Below are 23,091 nucleotides of genomic sequence, written 5' to 3'. Positions count from 1 at the left end.
GGCAATTAAATGGAGGAGAGGGAAGAAAAAAGATGAGCTTTTAGGTGAGAGCACAAACTATGGAGAGAAGAAAAGAAGCAAATATCAGGTGAAAGAAAGTTTGAACGTTTGAGGGACAAGAAGGAATAGAAACGGGATGGAGCCCAAAGCAGTTTAGGGACCAAAAGGTGATGGAAATATTGTGAACTGAGTTGTTATGATGTAGAATAGGGCTAGAACAGAGAGTTAAAGAGGGACAAGGTCATAATAGCATTTAATAAAATACAGAGGAAGTGATCCAAGAGCTGAGAATCATAGGGGAGTTTAGAGATGGAAAGTAGTGATGGGGATATAGAGGACCAAAAGGGTAGCGAGAAAAGGTCACTAGCATAATGAAAAACTGAACATAGAGTAGCAAGGTGGGAGGAAGGAAGACCTACTAAGAGAGCACATCAATAGTCAAGATAGGAAAAGATTGAAGAAGTGATAACAAGTTTGGCTGCATGGAAAAGATAGGAAAGACAGAAAAGGTTGTATATGGCAGATGTTATACAGGTGGTAGTGACAGATACGAGCAGTGTTGGAGATATGAAGAGGCAAAGATAGGGAGGGATTCAAAAGTAACCACAAGATTACGGGCAGAGGGGGAGACAGAGAGAGAAGATGGAGGGATGGAGTCCAGTGTGTGATGGGGGAGAGGGGGTGGACGATAGGAAGATGAAAAGCAATTATCTTTGGTTTTAGATGGGTTAAGATGCAAACAAACGTGTGAAGACGTCCAAGATTGAACAGAAAAAAGACATGCTGTGACAATGAAGTAAAGAGAGTCAGTGAAAGAAGAAAAAGGAATGGAAATATTAGTTGTTGGTTACATAAAAGTGACATAAATAGGCGAAATGATCCAATAAGGGATGTGAGAAGAATAGTAGAAAAGTAGAGGCCCAGGAACTGAACCTTAAGAAACAACATAGAGAATACATTAGGAAGTGTGACAGGCACAGGAAACAGGGGGCCTCATTATGAGTGTGCCGGTCCGGTAACCAGCACAATACGGGTCTGCCTGCCGGAGTCGTTTTGCCCGTGCACAGTGACCACGGTAAGCAGACCGTAATGGAGGCACCAGCAATGTTATTTGCAGTGCCAGTGCCTCCGTGTTCCTCATTCCAATGGGAAAGGGGAATTAATTCCCCCCGGTGATTTTGGCAAGCCAGGTGCCAGTAAATATTGCAAGTCCAGAGGCAACCTGCCACTTTTACCGACATGGTTCCCGCCGGACTTGTAATGAGGCCCAGGGTTTGTTTCTGTTTGTAGATATAAAACTGAAACCAGCTAGATACATAGGGCCTGAATTATACAAAAAGCACCTGTACTCCGCAAACTATTCTACACATAACACCACTTTGCGCATATCTGCACACAAAAGCATGTTATGCATGTTCTGTGTTTTCATGGAATTCCAACTGCAAAACAACACTAGGTGCAAGTAGCGGCCAGAAAGCTCATGACGACACGCAAAGCAGATCCAGCCACATGTAGCAGCCTTTGAGCAGTCAGCATCCCCGCCATTATGCGCCCTGTCAATACTGCAGGCCGTCCCCCCGTAATCAAGGCAGCACCCCGGTGACACTGCGTACGGTCCCCCTTAACTCCTAACTGCAGCCAGAACAAATGCGTTATATGTCACGTAACTAAAGTCGGCCCCCGAATAATCTACTTATGAACCCCTGTAAATGACAGCTGCACCCTCTAATCTGTATACGCGCACCCCTAAATTCAACTGGCACCTCAACTATGTACCGTCACCCCTAAATTGCTACATGAACCCGACCTCTGCGCTTTGGATCCCATGCGCACAGTGCTCTGCACCTCCTATCATGTGTCAGTGAGTCAGCCAAGGTTTGCGTGAAACTTTTCCTGATGTTAGGTTGCACGTTGGGTTCCATGAATTTGGTTTGGTTTGCACTTGAATGAATGCGCAATGAAATTGCACGGCCCGCCCCTCTACAAGCCCACGTTCTTCCTCATTATGCCAGAAAAATTGGGAATTTGCATGTCCCATCCCTCATGTCTCTGCTTATGTCCATCCAACACTTTGCATGGAGTCTCGCGCAGGCTGCTGGATTGAACGGAAAGGGGTGACAGACCTGCGCAGAGTCCCTTCAAGGTACCGGAAATGCAAGCAAATTCCATTCAATGAACGGAAGGAGTTATGTCCACTGATTAGTGCGCAAAGTCACTTTTCAGCACGCAGACAATTCAGTAAATCTAGGCAATAGCCAGAAAAGAGTAAAATGATGCACGTTATCAAATGCAGCAGAGGTCTAAGAGCAGAAACCTATTTACAATAACGTACAGGAGCTGCATTTTAAAGAAGTTTATTTTCAATGTTGTCATTCTTTAAAAATAAATTAAATTTTTTTTCTCAGAGCATGGCTGGTCCACAACAACGCGGGAGCCATTTCGTGTTCTTAGCAGTCTTTCCACTCTCACAACTGAAGTCTTTGGTGGAGAAATTTGTAAATATGCTTGATATTTACAAAAGCGTTATTGTTAGGGTGACTTTTGATTTATATTAAAAAAGTAAATGTGTTCCAAATGCAGCATGTATTATGTGTTTAGTGATTCAGTCATAGAACTCTCTGAGACATGGCAGGTATTAGGCTCTTTGGTCATTCCTATGCTCCCAAAATGCTCTTTAATATGCAAAACAACCAGAACCTCATTGGTGTTACTGGTGCAAATCTCCATTATCATTGTAGTTCTTTCTAATCAACATACAAATACACTGTGTTAAGCAACCACCTTTATGTTCAAATACACATGACATTCATTTTTTCTACGATTGGTAAAGGTTACACAATATGCCTCAGTTTACAATATTAAACACATGCCTATGCTTACATCAAGCACAAAGTTCCAACATGTGGGTTCTACAATGATGTTCAAAAGCAAGCACTACTTTCCATCCCCGGCGCCATATTTCAGAGGTCTGTGCCCCCCTCCTCCCAGCCCCAAAAGGTGCAGCATAAAGAGATTGTACAGAAGTTAAAATGGTGCCATAAAATGCATAACAGTTACGTCTATAAGTAACTTTAACATAAATTATATTTTGAATATAAGGTTGGACTGTGAAATTGTACCTAAAATGACAACAGGGAATCTATATCTGTAACCCACAAATCTCTAAGTTCCTATGTATTGTACAGTCAAACCAACCCTAAGGAGCTAATCAACATTTTAATTTACCATAAACGCAAGCCGGCAAGACCTATAACCTAAACAAAACCCACAAAGGGAATGTTGTGCTTGAATGCCTGACCCATAACTCAGTTTTACTCTTGGAATGTTCTGTATTTTAGGAAAAGTAGAATTATCCCTGATAGATTACTGACTTTGAAAATCCAGAGACACTCGCGGCATTAGACATGTGCCTTTCAAGTAACCTATTTTAATCCCCCCAAAAAACAGAATATGTGTATACAACATCATAAAAATGACAACAAGCATTTCTGAAAAAAAATATTGATTCACTGTAGCAAACACTATACATATGGCTTGTGTACTTCCCTCGACATCAGGGAATATAGCCTATACTACTCGTCTTGTTATTATTTCTTAAAATAATGGGTGTATATAGGTGAACTCACAAATCCTTTACTACAGTACATTCTATCTTATTTAACACAGTGGCCCCATATCTCGGCAGCACAATTTTCCACTATGTGTTAGCTTTTAACTATCGGAGCTGGATTTCATGGAGTCCAATTGTCTATTTTGGTCATCTTACATTTCCTTTTTCATTCATTTAACTGCAATCCTTCCCACTGACTTTCATTATATGATCTGATTGGAGACTTTGTTTGATTCAGTCTATCAGGAATGGTCAAAAATGTCAATTTCACAGCAGTCCTGCACCAGGAGGGTATTACTTCCTTGTATTTAACTACGCTTGTTTAGGTTTTCAGCCTTGGATTTTCAGAAACTCCATCAGTTAGATACATGTTGTAAAGTGGTCGGCACCTTCTGCATTTCCCACAAGGCCTTCTGGGGCCTGGGGCCTCCATACCTTCAACTCTCTCTTCCTAAATATCTTCCTTCTCAAGCTCTTTGCTCATCTGCCTCCAAATACCTCATGGTTATTCGCTTCTCCAAGCAGCAAGTTGGTAGTAGATCTCTGGGGCCTCCCTCTGGAACAGCCTCCCTGCCTCTCTGAAACTTGAGGATAACCATCTCCGATTCGGGAAACACCTCAAGACATTCCTCGTTGCTTCTGCTTTCTGTCCCCCTCTCCCTTGGTGATCTCCTGGCTGATACTGAAACTGCACTGATTACTTGGCTAACATCTGATCCCTGGCCCAGGTCCCCTCCCTGCCAGTTGCACGCCTGCACTGCCCCCTTGGCAACCCTTGCGATCAGGGACTGTTTCTGTATCCCTACAGCCCCTTCTAGCACTTGACACCTGATGTCTGCATTAACCACTGCACTTGTTACCAGCTGGCCGCACTTGTATTTATAATGTATTGTCTTTATTTATTTAACTGTTATCCCATGTACTGCACTGCCTCCCCGCACTTTTTCCCCTTCCTCCCTCCCCTGCACTTGCGTGATCTGCATGTCACTCGGCCTAGTAGGATCGCTGTCTCTGTCATCCCTCGGTTTCCCCTCCCTTGCCTCATTGCACCTTGAAGCACTTGTGTATAGGCGCGTTATAAATGCATTATCATATCATATCATATCACAGTGCCTTCAGACACCATCACTGACACACAGCACGCATTGCATCAACTTTGTACTGTTGGAAGAGATAGAACACATTCATTTTGTAATCAGGTTTGTGAAATAGTAAACGGAGCTTCTTAAAATGCCATATCATATCATATCAGCTAACAGGTTGTGTACAGATTCCTTTCACAAAACGATTGAAAATTAATCAATGTGATTTGATACCGCTTGCTGCTTAACACCACAAGACCTGGTGCAAAATGATGATGATGAAACAAGTGCCACTTCTGAAAAGTGGAGCAATATTTATGTGCCTTGTTCCATCGATACAGACCACTTACATCGGCAAACCATGACCAACCTTTATAGTGAAAGATCATTTCTCATATTTGACAGTCTTGGTATAATTTGATGAACCTTTGCTTGATTCAGCGTGGTTTTCCTTATACCTTGGAGACTAGACATGTCACTCACCTCATTGAAAAACGTCCATGGATCCTGAGTGGTGCAGGTCACTTAGAGCACTTCCATTTGGGTAAATTACTAGGAAGGTGTCTCTGAGAAACTCAAGGGTGTCCTTACTTGATAACACTCTTTTGGCTTGCTAATAATTTTATTCGAACCTAGCTGCAGGATGTAGTCTGCCATCTTGCCGGCCATGAACAATGCCTAATGCCTTCTCAATGCTGCAGGCACCTGCTGGTTGCATTGGATATTTCAGCAGCATTTGATACAATAACCCATTGACATTTTCCTCTAGCTGATGATTTGGGGGTGAGGTAGGTAGTATTTGACTGGTTTCAAAACATTAGCCAATCATTATCTATTGAACAGATCTGAACTGGTCTGATTGGAGACCCTACCCATGCCCTTTGGTTTGCCCGTGGGGGGAGGGGCTGCTGTCACTCTTACCATGCTTTTTGATTGCTGTATGGACCCTCTACAGAAGGGGTCTGCAATTTTTGGGTCAGGCGTTGTTTTTTATTACAACTTTATTTTGGACTAAAACTCCTTTCAGTGCCATTCACTACTGAAACTCACATTTTATTGAGTCAATTCAATGCTTTATTCATTACTAGAAAGCATACATTTTGATAAATTCCCATACGTTTGATATCTGCTGGAAAATCTAATCAGAACCCTTTACTAAATACAATTTAAAGTTTTGGACAAACAGTTCTAACTGTATTACAACAATTGCGTTAATTTATGAACTTTCGAAAACGATCTGATCCTAAGAATTTTAATGTTCTGGTCTTTCTCTTACTGCCCCTTATAATGATAGCCCATGTTTACATGCCACTTTGTGCCGGATTAATTCTGCTTCAAATGCTGTACTGATTAGGAAAAAGACCCTAATGTTATGGCGCAGTTAGGTCTAATGGCCTGCTGGCCAGGTTATCAAGCTCAGACAAAGCAAGGGCCTTTATTGTGAGGTAAAGGCCGTTAGAACTTGATGTAGCCCGCAGTGGAGGTGATTATTGTCATTAGCAACGTCGTATGACGAGCAGGGGGAATTTTTGTGTGAGACATTCCTTGAGTTAAAAAAGAAAAGAAATTCAACATGGCCACCAAGGACGTGGGAAAGGAAGCTCACTGAGTCACTTTCGAATTTGCATGGGCAGTGATGGAGCAGGGAACCTCAAGTGGAATGCAGCAGGTGGTTGTCTTCATTGAAACTTTGGGAGAGGGTGTCATGTAATGTGAGGCAGACAGGTGGTGGCCCGAGGCAGCGAACACGACCGTGAAGCTGCATGAATGTGGTAGACCACAGAAGTAGTTTGCATGGTACAAGTGCTTTCACCAGGGAAGAAATCACGCATTGCTCTCAATATGATTGTCATGCTTCTCCTCCTAGGGTGCTTATTGCTTTTATTATTACCAAATGTAATGGCACTCAATTTATCAACTTCAAAAGCTGGCTCGCTACGAGTGAGTGTCTCTGTGGAATGTAAGGCGGTTTGGCGATCTATGCTGGACAATTTGCCCTTTGTTTTTAGATTCATATACTTTGGCTGTGGGCTGGTGGTGCCCCTCCCCCTCTTCCCCCGCAGCCTATTCAATCTGGGAAAGGCGCGCTCCTTCACAAGTGCTCCAAGTGAGTGTCTCTGTGGAGTGTAAGGTGGTTTGGTGGTTCGGCGGTAAGGCGAGAAGGTGAGAAGCCGGGGTGCAACAGAACATGTGAAGAAAGGTCTTCCCGGCCCAGCACAGCAAATGTATAGTGAGTAAAGTACTGTTTCCTGCATCATTAGTTTGCTGGCATCTATTTTATGACTCTGCCTCCACCTGTATGTGTCACTGTAATGGTGTGCAAAGCTAAGGGAAAACGGTAATCGTAAAATTTGAGAAATGGCAAGGCTAAATCCAACAACACGACCTCTGCCCCTCCTGATATAACCACTCCCCAGTAGGTGGTGGTTATTCATAATACTCTGGAAGGCAATCGTACAAGCAACTTGGCACCGAACAAGGGGAGAATCACTTCAAACTTTGACGCTGGAAATCGGCCAGATAAGTGAGCAAACTCAGATAAAGAAAGCCAGAGCATTGGTATCTATGGAATCCCGTTGGTAACTGAGATTGATAACGACAATTCATTGCTCAGTCTCTGTTACTCGCTGCAAGCCGAGATTGTTACGCGGAGGGATGGCCCTGCCGGAATGTAAATCACTGCCTTCGATGAGTGGGGCTTTCGGTGGGACAAGGGCCCCACTTCGGCAAGTGGCCCCTCAAAGATAGTAACTATGTCCGTGGTGCAAGATTGAGCACCACTCTGTTGCTATTAGAGAAGAACTCTGTGGGGGGCGTGTTGCAGCTCCAAGTAGTTCAAATTCCTTCGACTTTGAGATGACTGTCCACTCTGCAATACTGCTGAAGCTAGCTAGGAGGATGAATGAGGAACACGTCTCTGTATGATGCCTGCTTAGATGCATTGAGGAACGTCTGGCAGCTTCCCAAGACAACGTGGGGGCTCCATCATCTAACGGGGGAACTAGAGGGCTGATGAATACATGGCTGCTGTAACCTACTTTGATAACTACAGCTCCTAAAGGTGACTGCATAGCTCCCGAAGTGGTGCTGCAGGTGGATAGTAACGAATGCATGGTCTCCTGTCCCAGCCGCAAGCAAAGGTGCCAACAGAAATCGCAGGATAAACAACATAGGCTTAATCCAATGGACTTTAATATTGAAGCCATTAGTAATGTGTCCAGTGCCGTGGTGCAACCCTCTAATAAGCGGGCAAAGACAAAAGCCAACAGGAGAAAATTGAAGGCTGCGAAGAGGGCAGGCACATTGACCAGCTGGCTGGTAAAGGACCTAGGAAAAGTTAATTTGGTGGCCCCTGACATTATTGAAGACACACGTAGCACGGAATTGGATTTGGACTCCAGTGAAGAATGGGAGCAGACAGATGCTCTACTTCCGACCATCAGGCCAGAATGTATGATCACTTGACTCGGCACAAGGTTGCAATGAATGAACATATGAATAGTATGAGACCCCTGATTGACCTCAAGACTTTGGTTAGTACTAGCCTGTATTCCAACAGTAGGGACCAGTTGATCAATTGCAATGCATTCCTGAATTTAATGCAACACATTCCCTCTGTAAGGGTGCTATGCACTAATGAGTCTGTGGAGATCATTGAGGGCACTGACACTAATACTACATGTGTGCACTGCATCAATGTTGTTGAAGTGGATCTGATAAAGATTAATTCCCCCATTTCCTAAAAATAGGATTTGGGGTGTCAGATGATTTAGCAGTGACAATTAAACAAAGAGCCAATGTTGCTGTTAAACTGGGTCACACACCAAATCCCCCCAAGCCTGGTATGCAAACTGGGATACCCTATTAACAACCAATTGCTCGTAAGCAGGGCTGGACTGGCTTTCTCAGTTCCTGACATTTTTTCTGAAGGGCCATCATTGAATTAACATCATGAGTTGGAACACAAGAGGCCATCACCATCTTTTGGTACCTGATGTGTAAGTGTTTTCAATCCGGCACACACCCAAGTCAAAGCCCAGTATGTAGTGCACAACTGAAATCCTTATTTATTTTTGTCTAGAAGTTCAATATTCTGAACAATATACCACTCATATAACACCCTTCTCCTGGAAACGCCCCTCCAACACCTCCCCGCTCACACTGAACCAGGAATGAATCAGGCTGGTTTGCAAAGGTAAATATTTATTTATGTATTTAAAATGTTATCACAATATGTTTTAATAGATAAACAACAGTCACCAATGGGGTGGCAGAACACTGAATAATATCTTTAATGCACGAGGAGTAAGTAATGAACAAAACAAATGCAGCACAGAAAATAACACTTTTGTGTTGGTTTCAGATCAGATAGCTCTATGGTTAGAAGTTCCCCCTGCAACACCCCTCAACCCCCAATAGGCAATGTAAGAGATAGGAGGAGAGAGCAGGTATTCAGGAATGACACAAATCAAACCGAATATCAGTCCCACTTTCCCCTAGCAAACACAAGAGAAAATCGGAATTGACTTTTCAGCTGTTAGACTGGCTTTCAAGATTGTCTTTAGAATGGACTGGGCAAAAACACCAAATATGGTCAGAAATACTGAAATTGTTATAAATTCTTATGGGAGCCGCTTTGCACAGTTGCACACAAGCACAAGCAATGATTTAGTCAGCAGAAAACAATTGAAATCTTAAGGTCCAAGTCAAAAGCAGTTAAAAGCTATTTTACACGTGTAAACCTTTCAGATTTTTTAAATCGCGGCAAACTTTTCATTGCGCGATATTCGCAATAACGGGAGAATGGCACTGACAAGTAGGAGTTGAAATTTCGTTTCTATCACAAAAACTGAGGGAGTTCTGGAGGTTTTAGTAAAGGTCGTTTTTGTAAAATAGGCGCGAGAATGGAAAACAGAAATGCACTTTTGAAAATGACAAATGGCTTTTCTTACACTAGGGTGTGACTGTGAAGAAGCGAATACCACACAGGGAGATTACAGTCACTGGATCAGGGTGACCCACCTGATAAGGAAACTCGACTTCTTCAGATGAGAAAGACTGCAAGACTATGCAAAGTACATATGCTATGGGCCACAGTTCTTCCTATTCATACTCACAGGATACGTTTTTAAAAGAGACCGTCAGTTCTGGTCATGGTTTGGGTCTGGTCTAGGAAAGACAGCACATAAGGCACAAAACTTCATCTCCGCCTTGCAATTTGAGTGATGAATTTGAAGATTGGATTTCCAGGGTGACACATTCAATCGCTGTGGCTAATTGTCTGGTCATCTTCCACTAGGGTCAGGACGGAGCTATGAGAGAGTGATTGTAGAGTCCAAAGGCAGGCTTAGCCTTGAGATGCAGATGGTCCGCATAGAACAAAATGATCCCTTGATTCTGTATCAACATGTTAGATGCCTAAAAAATCAACATTGAAAATCGGGTCAAGAGACATAAGGCCTCTATATAAAATGCTCAGTGGCAATGAATGATCCAGGTCCTGGTGGGGGGTAACATTAAAAGGGCATGGGAAACCCTTGGTACGTATAATGGATGCCCTGCGCATCGTGCAGTCAATCCCATACCTGCTACCAAAATGGTTGGAACATTTGCAAGCTACCTTATATTATGATTTAGATGTCTGTTGACTATTGCCCCCACAGCGGCCTGTACTTTGAGCTTGCTTTTAACAGAGATGACATTGAAATGATCATTAAAGGCCTTAAACAGTCTAGAGCGGCCTGCCAATGTGATTTTTAAGCAAGCTGCGGGTATGTGGTCATCTAGACTGGTTGTCCTGTTTGAAAAGACCTGCAGTGAGGAATTTGTGCCCAGTTTCTGGAGATGAGCAATCATGATCCCAGTACATAAGCGTGGGAGTAGGAGCGTCACATCAAACTATCGTCTCCTTTCCATGCTTTACGTGACTACTAAGATTTTCTTTACTCTCCTGCTTAAAGAGCTGTGGAGATGGGTTGACTCTCAACAGATACTAGGCACATTTCAAACATGATTTAGGAAAAGCTCTTCCACAAAACATAATACACTGCTGCTTGATTCCCTGATTGGAAACTCCTTGGTGAGAGGTGCCAGGGCACTCTATGTACTATTTGTTGATCTAAAAGCGTTTTTTGATACTCTGAATCGCTCAAGGCTATGGCAGAAGCTCAGGAGGTATGGTATCGATGAGTGTCCGCTTGAGGCAATCATGCAGTTGCATGAATCTGCAACAGTGTGTGTGCAGTTGGAGAGTGGTGAGGCTGGCACCGCCCTGGTTTGTACTAGTCGAGGGGTTAAGTAAAGATATGTGCTGGCCCCTGATGCTCTTCAATTTGTACATTGCAGATTTGCCCGGTTACCTAGCCACAGTTAACAGGTGTCCCCCGAAATGTGGAGAACTTCATGTGGATTGGCTGTCCTATGATGACGACATAGTCCTGCTGGGCCATACCTATGTGCATAAGGCAGCCATGGCACTGTGTAGTTATGTGGTGGATAGTGATCTGGTATTGAACATGATGAAAACTAAATAAATGTATTATGGCAACCATAGTAGGAAAAGAGCAGACCTAACTATGGCTATGGGTTCTGTGGATATTGTACATGAGCATAAATATCCTGGCCTGGGCGTTTGGACTGGGGAAATACACAGAGATCATGCTAGAGAAAAAAAGGAAAGCCAGACTCCTCACTCTGTTGATTAAGAAGTTTGCTAACAACTCAGCAGGGTGTAGTTACGAATGGGGTTATTATGCTCTATAATCAAAGCTTCTGATTGCAGTAGTTTATGGATTAGAACCATTTGGGATGACCAACTTTAATTGGTTGAGCATGCTGGAGGGGACATTTTGGAGGGCAGTCTTGATCCTTGCACCCTCAGTGCCTATGGAATTGTTGCACTTAGACCTTGGACTTAAATCTCTCAGATCCTTCACACTGCGGCGAAAGGGGGCTTTGTTCATAAAGTCGATTAAGGCCCTACATGCCCGCTGCTTACTCATATGAGTATGGTAATGATGAGAGTGGAATCGTCCTGTAGAGTTTCTTCACAGGCTGATTCTGTGTGAAACATCTTTAGACAAAAATCATTGTCTCTAGATTGGGAAGAGGAGCATGGTGCACCTAAGGCAGAATTTAAGCGCAAGCTGGATGCCTGGGATCTCCAACTTCCCTCATATGGAGTCCCTAAAACGATATCCCAGACATCAAATGCTCAGTTATACGCTCATGAAGCCTCAGACCTGTCTAGTAAGGTGTCCTTCTGGATTGGTGAGAAGGTTTTATCTATTGTTGAGAACTGACCATTTGCCATCGACCTGCAGCTGGCGATTTCCCCTGAGGACTGCGCCTGCTGTCTGTGTGGAATCCTAACATTTTGGAAATGGCCTAACACGTCCTGACAGGATGTAAATCAATCACTCCTCTGTACTTGCATAATTTGATGTGGTTTGTTCATAATGAAGCTGCTAGACAGGCAGGAGGATGCTTTTTAAGCATGTATCCTTCATTCTGGGAATATGTGTTTAGTAATTGTCCTGTATGGTATATGGAAGGTTTCTGATGAAAGACCTATGTTTATGGTATGATATCAGCTACCACAAATACCACTATGAACCTGTACCTGTAAAGTAATTTCAGATTGCATGTGATTGGTTTATTTGGTGGTTGTTTCTGCTTCTGTTAATGCTCATCATGTATTTATTTATTTATTTTGTTTTCTTTTATTAACTGCTTTATACATATGTGAAAAGTTATTTTTGGAAGTGTTGACACACTTTTAATAAAACCAAAAAAAGCTGGAAGGCTTGTGTCAGCCATGCCTGTATTTGAACCCCAGCCCCGCAGGTTTTACAGGGACCTTTGAGGTGAACAGTACATTCGTTGAGCTACCCCTCGAGCTTTTCACGTGCAGTGTTTGTAGCAAAGGTTATGGATGTTTTTATTGTGCATCTCTCCAAAGCGCTCTCTGTGGGGTTAGTGATGATTACAAAAACGGTAATAAATTGCAATTACGTAACTAACCAAAAAACTCAAATCCCTTTGCTCAGTTTACTTGTTCTGCGTGAAAGCCTCATGTAATATGGTTGCAGCAAAGATTTGAGCAAATCCTGTTTTCTGTATTCCCAAGCAGAAACTATTTCCAAGAACGCCTTACCCTATTGAAACCATATGCATGTAATATGATTCAAGCAACACGTGTGTACTCTGTTCACTATAACAAAAGCAAAAATGGCACTTACTGAATTTCCCTCATGTTTAGCACCACAACAATCTTTGTGCAGCCTGGCACCAGGTGTTCAGGTCCACCAAGATTCCATCTAGAAAAGGCTTCCGTGATTTGTTAATAAAACGCCACTAAGCAAATATGAAATTGACTCTCGGGAGGACGTGTTTTCACTTCTCTGCTACTAGACGTCTGCAGTTGCAGCGCTCACTGATTGGGCTGGGCCGATGCAGCTGGAATCGGCCGTGGTTGTCTTTAATGACGGCCTAGGGGGGCGCCTGCCATGTTTTATATCCCAGAGAGGTTGTGAAAAATACTTGCTGGGCTGTTTCCTTGAACACATTAGTCTTCCCTGCAGAAATGCAACCTTTCCAGTAGAAAGTGAAAGGAAGGCGCCACGCGTTCTGCTTTTAGCTCTGTGATTCAACCCAACGCATGTGAAATGCTAGCGTCCTCTGGTATTTCAGATTCCAGGTCAACAAGAAGCTCGTCAGTGAGCAGATCATATATGTGCCCATCAGAAAAATGAGCGCCCAATAGAAACACCGGATACGCAGTAAGCAACCATATGTTTGTGTCAATGTATTGAAGTGTGACTAAAACAGCATGCCAATAGTACCCAACTGGCGAGAAAGAGAGCCAGAAATCATATGCCAGCGGAGACTGCACTGGTTTAAAATGATTGTGCCAGGAGAGCTACTGTCCCTTATTTTACGTGTTCTGGTTAATAACATACAAATAAAATTGCTGGAACATGAAATCCAATCACAAGCAGCTAAATGGGCATTTATGCCACATGCCAAAACGCTAAATATGCTATAAAGTTCATCTGTTTTTTATTTATTTTTATTTAACGTGATTTGCATGGTTATACAATTGACAACCTTTAATCACAGATTTATCCTTAAAAAAAAAAATTAAAATGTACGGCATCAAAAAAAACAACAAGCACATTAAGCACCAGAGATCAAGAAAAGGCAGTTCACTTGGCAGCTGCTAGTTGTTCCTTAATGATGATTAGTAGTTTAACGAGGGCCAAGGTTATTGATGTTTTTGGCTAGCTAGCATCATTTTCCACCATAAGTCCTTTGATCTGTAGCCATACTTTTGGATAACATCAGACATTAGTGCTTCTCTCTGGGTTGACATGGCTGTGCAATCCATTACTAAATTTCGCACATTTTCGATCGAATTTTCTTCTTTGCATATACGATATGTTGGAGGACAGGCTTTTAAGATCTTGCACTATGAGGTTTCTTTGGTTTGTATTAAGTTCAATCGAAACCTTAAAAATTGCTCTCTGAAAAACCAATGAGGAAATATATTCAAATAGTGTGGTATTGAGTGTGGCCTTTGGCTATTCTCCCACGATTTTCCATATCCCTTGTATTTTAGTCTTTCTTCCTCTGTTTTAAACCAGTCTTGGGAGTACAATTTTCTTTTGATTTTGTCACGATTGTTCATCAAGATGTCACTGGTTTCGCCTAGATGTTGTAATAAGCTTTCACACTTTGCTTCCCACTGGATCAGTGTCGGTTCTGTGTGTTGCATTAAAGCTTCTTTTAAGGCTACAAAACCTCTTTTGGGATGGTCTTCTCTGCACTTTCTATAGAAGGAAAGTATCTTCCATTCGACTACTGCTGCTAAGGAGGTCAAACCTAGTTCCATTCTCACCACTTGAATAGGAGTTACTTTAGGTAGACGCAGTGTCTTTTTCCAAAAGTGCTCCTCCAATATAGGCCAATTCTTCATTTCAAAATTGAATGAAATTTCTGCTCAATAAGTTAGGATAGGAACCACTTTGGATTTGTAGAATTTGATTATTGGTATTAAGCTAAATCCACAGTGCCGCTTTAACAGGATCTTGGGTAGGCCTGCAAGATTTATAGCTTTTTTTGTTAGAGCTTGGTACCTTGGCACATCCACCCTATTTGAATTCAGGCATATGCCTAAGTATACAAGTGAGTGGACCACCAGAATGTTAAACCCCAATAGCGACCAACGCAGGGCTTTGACTTGTGTTTGACCTTTCTGAACGCCCATTGGCAAAATGGCAGATTTCTTGGGGTTAATTGTAAGACCATTTTTGGCCACATCATTTTGTAGGACATTTAGTTGTCTCTGAAGGCTCACCGGAGTCTGGACTATGAGGACCACATCATCAGCTTACATGAGTCTCCCCACTTTCATGTTCGCTATCGATGGAGGAATATATCTGATATCTGCAAATGCATGGTCAACATCAGAAATACAAAGTTTGAATAACTCTGAAGCCATGGGACATCCCTGCTTTAGGCCTATGTTGGTTGGTATTGATCTAGTAAGCAGACCTGCTTTGCTCAGTCGTATTTGGAGAGTGGTGTCTTGATGGAAGTCTTTGATGGGAGCCAGTAAGGAAATTGGACATCCCTACTGTGATAATTTTGCCCAAAGTTGGGGACGAGAGACACTGTCAAATGCTTGTGTAAGATCAATAAACGCAACATAGATTTTTAGATCCTTTTTTTAGTTCGACACTTTAGCAGGCTTAGAATAAAGATGTGAAGGGCAGTCCCAATTCCTTGGACAAATCCCGATTGCCAAGGGTCCTCATGACCAGACGTTTCAGCCCAGGCTCATAACAATTTTAATATAAGAGTTCCGAAGATCTTGCCGGGGGCGTCAAGTAACACTATGGGGTGATAATTGGAATGCTCTAGCCAGTTACCTTTTTTATGAATTGGTATGATTATGGATTTCTTCCATGATGGCGGGATCTAATGAACCTTTACAATGTAGGCAATCAAGATTGATAGAAACTTCACCCATTGGTCAACATCTGTTTTAAGAATCATGTTGCTGAGGCCATCCGGGCCCCAAGCTCGTGAGCCTGATCATTTTTTGGTGATCTCCGTAACAGCTTCTATGGATGTATCTATTTAATGCCACTCCATTGCAGGGTTAGTTGATGTCATGGCTTGATCAGCTTGATTGTAAAAAGAGTTGAAGTAAGCAATCCATGTTTCAGGAGCAATCAGAGTCATGGTTAATGAATTTTTTATCGATATATGTTTTATTTATCAGGTTCCACATGCCTGCTGTGTTTGGACTTTTTAATGAGTTCAGCATTCTTACAGCATCATTTCTGTTTAACACCTTTTTATGTCGACGTAACCAATTGCGATAACACAGCCATATTTTTTGTTTTTGTTTCATCGCTATTGAGAATCTTCATGTTTTAAGGTGTTGAGTTGTTGTCTCATGAGCTTCTTTTGAAAAACAATTTGAGCATCAAAGATGTGATGATGAGATGGCCGTGTGGTTCCTATTTGTTCAGGTTTCATCTCAAAGGATTTAAAAATATTCAAATAATCCAATGTCTGAGTTGTCCCTTTGCAGGATTTTCACTGAGGTGATCAAATTGTTGGGCAGCTCAAGTAGCTTCAAAGAAGGGATCTTTATTCGATGTCTAACCATTGTTACTTCAGTGGATGTTAAGTTTGTATAATTGTCTATGTATGTAACTGGTAGCAATGTTGCAGAAAGCAGGTTGTGATCACTGTTGTTCATATGTTCCACTCTCATTTTATTGTCCATTGAAATAATTTTATCTGAGATGAATATGTAGTCTCTACTTAGATGTTTCCTTGTGATTTGTGCCAGTGAGTCGTCCGAGTTAGAGCCGTTGAGAATTTACAGATTCCTAGCTTCCATGATTATGTTCCATTGGAAGCCTCATCTTTCGGCGGGGCTGGCTTTAATGGAGTCATTCATGATGAGTTCTCCCCCCTCGTCCAGACACTTGCAGTTTAGGTCTCCACATATAGTGAACCCTGAGTTCGGCCACTTCTGTTTACAGTGATCAATCCACCTTTCTATTTGATCCCGAAAACCAAGACTAGCTACGGGGCTTGGGTTCCAATACAAATTGAATTTGACAAGTATGGTTTGTACGTTGACATGAGTGTTTTCTAGTAGTCCCACAATTATTTGAATTAGTGGGGTCGGAGTAAGTTCTTTCAAAATAGTGATCTGAAGCTGGTTTTTGCTGAGAATTAAGAGGCCTGACATGGGGCGTCCTTGGATGCCCTTGACAGTGGAATTCAAATAGGTGGAGTTTTGTGGGATGTATTGACCCACTTTTGCTCTGCTATGCTGCATCACTCTGTTATGGTGGTGCCAGAAACAGCAAAATGGCTGCAAAACCCTTGTACACGCCAAAAACCCTGAAAATCGCACTTTTCAATGCACAAAAAGATGGCTGCCCAATCTGCCACGCTTGTTGTCAGTGGTGGAACCGAGCTCTCACTACTGAAATGTGTCACTGGGCTCCACAACAATTGAAAGTGGAATGCAGAAGGAAACATCAGTGCTTTGCTAAATGAAACTCAAATATTGCTTTAAATCACCTTTTCTTGGCTGCTGAAACTTCAGAAAACCTTCCAATTATTCAAAATTCTCTCTGGGTGCTAAAATTCACTTAGTTTAAGGAATCACTGTGAACTTACAATGTCCTGAAAGGCTAAGAGCATAATGAGATCTTCACAGCAAAAGTGGCCTGCCTGTGGATCTGTAAAAAAATCTTTGTGCAGCCAGCAGAGGGCTACCTGTGATGGCAGCTATCAGGGGCCTTCCTGATTAAACTTTAACATGTTATAAACTAAACGTCAAATGTTTGCAATATAAGAGGCCTGTTACTGATAGTATCCCATATTGAAGTTGTTTTTAATCCCATAGGTTAAAATCTTGAATGAGAATTCTATCTGTTATTTGATACAAGTTTTTTTTGTGATAAGGAAAAGCCAAAAGAATTTAACAATTAAATTAAACCTGTCTGAGCTGCAAGAACTGGAAAGGCAGATTTTTTTCCCAGAGGGAGGGCCTTCCTCTCAGCTGAAACTCACGGGGAGGTAATAATTGCTGGTTAGCCCATAACTAAACAATGGGCATCCTCCAACTCAGGAAACTGGAGGTGTGAAGGCGATTGTAAATGGCTCTTGGCAGGAACATGCCCCAAGGGGGGGTGTTCCTGGACTCCAGGGAGAGACTAAGGGGTGGAGCCAAGCGACCACCTGTTGCTGAACCTGAACAAAGAACACATTTAAAAAAATGTATAACTTGCTATCCAAAATGGTGAAAAACATAAAAATAACAGAGCTGTTAATTTAATTCCTGGCTGCACGTATGAAGAGGCAGCAGAACTTTGTGACATATTCTGGACAGGAATGGCAAGATATGTGATTTTACGCAAAATGCATGACTGTTAGAATTGTGAAAATGTACACGCATGTCCCCATGTTAAACACGCATATTTCTAGAAATTTGCAGAAAAATCAGAAAGTGTGTTCATCCCGAAAAGGGCAACAATCTGTAGAAAGGGGAGACAAGATTCCACTATTGCAGGGTTTTGAGGAATAGCTGCTATGTAAAATATGGCATCTTTAGGTGTGATTTGTATAAAGGTGACCAATGTGGAAATGTACATTTAATATAAAATCAGACTTGGAGACCAACGGCTAAAGGGAGGTCTCTGAGGATTGTAAAGCAAATCATAAACCTGACATCACCCAGCCCACAACCCCCCTTTATGATGTCATTTTATAGCATAAATAGAGAGAGCTGACCAGACATAGAGCCAGACAGATCCACTCACCCTCCTGATGCTGCCAGAGCACCCTGCTGCTGAAATCTACATCTTCATTGTTCCACACTCCAGAAACTTGGCAAAGCAAAGATCTATTGCATAGCTGAACCATCCTGAGCTAGGCCTCAAATTGTAGAACAGAACCCCAAAAGCCTAGGGGAACCATCATAAAACAGCCAGGCTGTGCTGTTACTGCTTGCCTGCGGAATTGAAAGAACCTCAGAACCAAGAAGGGCACACCCCGTCCATTCCTGTGCCGTGCTGTGAACAGAGTGCCTTGCTGACCCTGTCCAGTCCAATGTGCCCAGCTGTCAGTCCCTGATAGGTCCAGAATCCTGACGGTCCAGAATCCTGACGGTCCAAAATCTTAAATCCATTTTGTTTTGTATTAACAGAAAGCTAGGAATTGTTATCTTCTCCCCTCCTAACCTCTGAACTATTGTTAATTCCATAATCAATAACATTGTCTAAATCTGTAGTGAAATCTTATTCTGTCTATCTGTAAATGTATCCTTTTCCTAGTCGTTTGTCTACTTTGATCTATTAAATTTAATTCGAGTGACCAGCCTAGCACTCCAAGGTGCACAGCGAGGAACCAGGACTGAGTCGCGAATCACTCCTCAGTCTTACCTGTGCCATCCTGGTAGCTTAGCTTGGATGCTCTAGTCCATAGCCAATATTTTCTGATTTTAAAAGCTAAAGCCTCTTTCCATTCTTGCGCCTATCTCGAAAAAACAACCTTTACTAAAATCACTATAACTCCCTTCGTTTTTGTGATAGAAACAAAATTTCAACTCCTACTTGTAGCTAACATCCATATCTATCCATAGAGCCCAAAATAGTGTGGTTCTCCCGTTATCACGAATATCGCACACAGAAAAGTTTGCCGCAAATTTTCATTTTGAGAAATTTTTACACATGTAAAATAGATTCAAACTGCTTCTGACTTGGATTTTAAGATTGCAAATGTTTTCTGCTGACTAAATCATTGCTTATGCTTGTGTGCAACTGTTCAAAGCGACTCCCATAGGAATTTACAACAATTTAAGCATTTTTCCACACATTTAGAGTTCTTGCCCATCCACTTTAAAAGTCATGCTGACAGTTGAAAAGCCCACTTTGTTTTTCTCTTTCTGTGTAAGGGGGTAAGGGGGAAGTGAGACACTGTTTGACCTGTACTATTCCTGAATACCTCTCTCTCTTCCATCTCTTTGCATTGCCTATTGGGGGGTTGAGAAGTGTTGCAGTGGGGATTTCTAAACATTGTGCTATCTGACCTGAAACCAACACAAAAGTATTAGTTTCTGTGCTGCAATTGTTTGCTCATAACTTAGTCCTAGTGTATTAAAGATATCATTCTGTGTTCAGTCACCTCATAGGTGATAGTTGTGTATCTATTAAAATATATATTGTGATTTTGATCTTAACTAAGTAAATAAATAATACCATTTACAAACTGTCCTGATTTCTGGTCCAGCGTGACCCGGGGTATTCTTAAATAAGGGGTGTGATACGAGTGGTACATCTTTCAAGTAATTGAATCCATATATTAAATACCTTTGTCCATTGTGCTGTACGCTAGGCCGGGAGCAGAGTGTATCCCCTGATTGAAATCCTTAATAGTATCCTTCTACAACTGGAGGATCGTGCAGCCAGGTCTCTTGTAAACAAAATATTCCCTGATCTGATCGCCTCCTTGCGTAAAGAGATGGGTGAAGCCCCTGGTGTTCCATGAGGCAATTGTCAGGGGTTTCACGACTAATAGTGACCTGGCCTATGGCATTTAGATTTTGTCTGCCACAAGACCCATTAGCCATTTCCAGTTGTCTTCAGTTCATTTCGATGACAACTTTCGATCTTTTCGTCCTGGCGATTTTTCATTGTGCTCAGAGCCTCTGTATAAGGGAGATCTCGGTCCTTCTTTTTCTAAGTTCATCTTAAAGTTCCAGCCTGTCAATGGAAGCATTGCTGTGTCGTTTCCATATTGCAAAGCCAAGTTTGGCTGCCCCAGTTCATCAAATACGATATTATCACACATTCATTTCATAGAGGTTTCATCAGTGTCAAACTTGTCATCATGCCATTGTTTCAGCGGTAAAACCCATTATCATGCTGGTATCTACACTGTCCCCAGAAATTTTAATGCTAGTATAAGCAACATTAGTTTTGTCTTAGAAAACCTGATTTTCACAGCAGAATAATACTTTATTTAACTAGAGCAACACTGGAAAGATACTTTTGAAATAGCATTGCAACTTCCTGGTGGCAATTCCACTTCAGTATATGCCATGCGAGTTTTGCACCAGCAATGCAAATTATCATCCTGGCGTCTAAACTGACCCAAAACACAGGAATGTCAGTCTCAATAAAGCAAAGCCAGTGTTTATTCAGCATAAAACATTATCTTGTTGACATCAACATTGTCCCCCAGAAAGTAACATGCCAGTATTTGCAATAGCATGGTAGTGTTTATCCTCAAAACTATACCAACATGATCATGTTTCTTACTGAGACAACAGTGGCATTTAATTTGTTAAAGTGAAATCACAGTTTTTGCAAACAATGTGATCATTCACATTGCACCCAGAAAATAGTGGTGCTATTCTAAAATATGTGATGATAGTGTTGCTGTATGCAAACATATACTTATTGTAGTATTTCAATTGTCCCTATATTGTGGTTCCTATTTAAACAATGCCATGTCATTGTTGCCTCAGTATTATTTATCTTGGGCAAAACTGGCAGGTCATTTTTGAAAATGGATTAATCATTTTCTGACTTAAATGTAGATGTACAATACCACACAAAATAGTAATTCTGTAATCAATTGAATTTCATTTTTTTCCCAGTTAGTCACACTGTCAAGCTAGTTTCTACATTTCCCCAGAACGTGCCCTTGTCCCATTGCAATTAATCCAGAAGAGTGGAAAGGTGACTTCACATTGCACCTTATCAATTCATATTGAGGTCATCTTTTCCTCAGTTTACCCACAGTGCCCAACAATTTCCACATGCCACATCGCATTGCCACTGAACTTTTCCTTTGAACTTCCATTGTCCCCAGAACTGGCCATTCCTCTTTGAATTGCCTTCTAATTTGCCTTTTGTAGCACACATTATCCCCCTACACGCCGTATGCCACATTATAATGTTGCTGAAAATGCCTTAGCCACATCAAATCCCCCTGATTCTTCCTGTTTGAGTGCCAAAAATGCCCCACAGATTATATCAAACCCCCAATTGCCCCATACTTTTGTTTGATATTTATTGTTTATTTTGTATTTAAATTCAAGCTTAACAAAATAAAATGTAGAAAAGAAAAAATGAAACAAAGTTAACTGAAAATACAAATCAAGTACTTTCAACATAACATTTTAAAATCACATTCAGCCATCATTCAACTAAAATCATCCCCAAATAAAAGGAGGGAGAATTGCACTTAATTATCGCAACATAAATCACTCTTCGGTCTTGGCGCCAAGGAAAAATAATCATTTACGTTCAGACTGTGCAAGAAATTCACTACCAAAACCACTAAATGTATCTGCTGACCTGGAATGCACTTTCCCCAGAATAATTCTTGATCAGTATCCTTACATGAATAAAAAAATCTCTTGAAATGTGAGTATCTCTTAGATCTCAAATCAGGATATTCTGCTACTAAGTGCTCCAGAGTTCCAACCAGTCCTTCCCTGGCAAAATCAAAATCAACATTGCGCCTTATCAGAGTCAACCATCTCTTCTGTCTAATCATAACCTCCTTAGTTTGAAGTTAGTTCCAAAGAAATCTTAGGAAATCATCTGTATTTTGTTTCTAGGGAAACTTAGGGGATAAGGAGCAAGAGTCCCTCTAGTTCTGTGGTCATTGCGAAGCTGCCCAACGGACACATATCCGTGCAATGTGTCTGTGTTAGAACACCAGTCATGTTTAAGCAATTTTTGCTTAGTCCTGACGGGATCTTTCACCAGATGCCCTTTGGTGAGATGTGTTTGTCTCAGAATAGACTCACAACACTTGGTGAATACACTAAGAGTGGATACTAATCCAGACTTCACCTCCTCAGCAATTGCATGATACATAGATGTCACGCAAGGCTGAGGTATTTCCCATATAAATTCAGAGTTCGTCATTGACCTCTTGCTTTCAATGAAATGATGCAAACTTCATGTCTAATGATAGGCATTGGCACTGAGTTCGAGACACCCAGTACCTTGAGACAGATTACACCTTCCATCAGGACCAGTCGCTCCATTTCCCAGTCATCAAGAAGCTCATTACTGTAAAGAAGTTTAGGATTAATTTTAGCTTTGAAAAGAACAGGAGTATAGGAGCCAAAGTAAATCTACAATATCTGCTCTTAATTCGGATAATTTGTGGAATATAAAACTCAGCCATCGCTCGCAGAAACTTCTTAAGGTAGAGTCTATCCAGAGAGCAAGTGAAGGGAAAACGGAGGTAAATGATAGAAGTTACCTGGTTCAAGGCAGTGCCAATGATGGAACAATGCATTGAGGTCTTTTGTTTCTTCTTTACTACAGACAATATTCAAAG

The sequence above is a fragment of the Ambystoma mexicanum genome, chromosome 11, assembly GCF_040938575.1.
Source record: "Ambystoma mexicanum isolate Mex_15411 chromosome 11, UKY_AmexF1_1, whole genome shotgun sequence".
NCBI lineage: Eukaryota > Metazoa > Chordata > Amphibia > Caudata > Ambystomatidae > Ambystoma > Ambystoma mexicanum.
The sequence above is the reverse complement of the archived record's forward strand: the minus strand, read 5'-3'. Positions refer to the sequence as shown.